This window comes from Montipora capricornis, chromosome 4 (assembly GCF_036669925.1).
Source record: "Montipora capricornis isolate CH-2021 chromosome 4, ASM3666992v2, whole genome shotgun sequence".
In the NCBI taxonomy this organism is placed as follows: domain Eukaryota; kingdom Metazoa; phylum Cnidaria; class Anthozoa; order Scleractinia; family Acroporidae; genus Montipora; species Montipora capricornis.
The window spans coordinates 55018841-55021340 of NC_090886.1; the positions used below are offsets into that span (position 1 = coordinate 55018841).

A 2500-nucleotide genomic window follows, 5' to 3' on the forward strand; every position below is an offset into this window, starting at 1 on the left:
AACAATCGCGGTAACTTTCATATCCACGAGTAACGACAGTGGCACTTTGATTTTTTGTCTGTCTGTCTGTCTGTCTGTTTCTTTCATTATTTCTTTATTTGTTTGTCTATTTATTCACTGTCCTTTTGACAGATGTACATCAGTTTAATATGGCATTGGTAATCATTCCAAAGTCCAATTTGCGACAATCCTCCAGGCCAAAAGACTCCGTTTACAATCTCGCCACAGCCTTGTTCGTTATCCTCGTCATTTGGTTGATCCGCTGCCCAGTTGGAGTACTTGTGTTATCTGTCCAGACAAATTCACCTTCCTTTTCCTCATCTGAAAGTCCAATCCACGCCTCTCGGTTTAATTTTCCAATTGGGATTTGCATGAATGTGTTCAGCAAGAAGTCGTTTTCCTTTTCTGATTCAATTTTTACCAAGTGAGCTCCGGATTTTTTGCAAGACTCCTCAGCTTCGTGCCAGGATTTACTCTCGTTGAACAGTTTGAAGCATTTGCTGTCAAACTTTTTTCATACATTGTCGCATCCTGAAATAACTAATAAACAGGAGGAAGATTGCGCTTCCGTTTCTTTTCTTCTCTTCAAAAGCAACAACAACAACAACAGGCGCAGTACATGTACAAAGGCTAAAAGTTCTTCTTTTAACCGTTATTTTGAGATATATTTTTCCATGACCAAAACCCTATCTGGACATAGAAATAATATTATCCTCCTCTTTTGAAGAATTTTAATACATAACTTCTAATTTCAGGCATTCATCCAGGATTACCGCAGGTTAGAATTAAGCTGAGTTTGTTTGAATTGTTTGTTTGTGTGCTTGTTTTTTGTTTGTTTGTTTTTTTTTTGCATTCGTTTTTCGTTCGCGAGGAGGAAGAGATTATACCACTTTTGGTTTCTCAGAAGTGAGCTGCCCCAGATATCATATAGGCTTTGCTATATAGGGGCAGCATTTTGCGTATATAAACATGTGTGTGTGCGGCTAAGTGTAAATTAACTGGCAATCTTACCTGCAGTCAAGTTCACAAGAAGAACTGTTACGTAATATAAATACTAAGGTGGCCATTCTTGTTGAGGATCTGCAAAAAGGCACATTTATGAAAGTCACTAATCAACCTTTTAATCCATGAAATATATTCGCTCGTGCGCCGTTGGTCTAAACACGTCACGTGACCGAGTGTTCCTCAGCTGAAACTGGGCAATATCCGAAATTATTAAATTCTCAACCTCGGATAATGCATTTCGCGTGCTCTGATTGGTTCACTCAATCTCGGTTATCAGCTCATATACCTTGGTTTGACCTTATATGGTAAATGATTGCGTTAAGCGTTGCTAAAATAAAAATGTTTTCGCCGGAATGTGAAATTACTCTTTGAATAAAGCCAAAAAGTAGAAAAAAACTTTTTTTGTGGAAAGTTTGGATCAATTAATTCCGACGTTTAGAAGTACGCGAAAAGGCAAGAAATGTTTTTGTGATGAGCCTGCGTCTGTCTGATACAAGGTATTACACAACATCGCATCAGTTCTCATCAAGTTTCTTTCGATTTCGCTCGGATTTGCTCGCTTTTTCCGCTCGTATTTCGTACTTCCAAATTTTTGGAGTTGAAGGAATTTAATAAAACAATTATTCCATTCGCGCTTGTTGGATATGAGACTGGTTATAGCCAACTCGGCGCTACGCGCCTCGTTGGTTATTTACCATCTCATATCCAACGCGCGCTTATGGAATAATTGTTAATTATTAAATTCTCAACCTCGGATAATGCATTTCGCGTGCTCTGATTGGTTCACTCAATCTCGGTTATCAGCTCATATACCTTGGTTTGACCTTATATGGTAAATGATTGCGTTAAGCGTTGCTAAACTAAAAATGTTTTCGCCGGAATGCGAAATTACTCTTTGAATAAAGCCAAAAAGGAGAAAAAAAACTTTTTTTGTGGAAAGTTTGGATCAATTCCGACGTTTAGAAGTACGCGAAAAGGCAAGAAATGTTTTTGTGATGAGCCTGAGTCTGTCTGACAACAAGGTATTACACAACATAGCATCAGTTCTCATCAAGTTTTTTTCGATTTCGCTCGGATTTGCTCGCTTTTTCCGCTCGTATTTCGTACTTCCAAATTTTTGGAGTTGAAGGAATTTAATAAAACAATTATTCCATTCGCGCTTGTTGGATATGAGACTGGTTATAGCCAACTCGGCGCTACGCGCCTCGTTGGCTATTTACCATCTCATATCCAACGCGCGCTTATGGAATAATTGTTAAATATACCCCAATTTTCAAAACTGCGCGCGTTGCGTAAAAGATTTGAAGAATAATAAACACGATAGTCTCCATTTGGGGCGAAAATATGGTAGGATATTTGTCCTTGGACATTATCTGTTCCTCGACGCTCACAGTTTTCGGTTCTCGGAGCAGAAATTGTCCGCGGACAAATATCCTGGCATATTTTTGCGCCAAATGGAGACTATTGTTTATATATTACCCAATTTTCAATTAAA

The 2500-nt window shown here is 38.4% G+C and overlaps 1 long non-coding RNA gene across 1 annotated transcript in view; it reads right to left on the minus strand.

Moving 5' to 3' along the window:
* Positions 1 to 132: 132 nt before the first annotated feature.
* Positions 133 to 2500, minus strand: part of LOC138047550 (uncharacterized) — a 4656-nt gene continuing 2288 nt past the window's right edge. The window contains exons 2-3 of the long non-coding RNA XR_011131871.1: positions 1012 to 1080; positions 133 to 540 (exon numbers count right to left, since the gene is read on the minus strand). This is a non-coding gene — a long non-coding RNA (uncharacterized lncRNA). The remainder of the gene's footprint in view (positions 541 to 1011; positions 1081 to 2500) is intronic.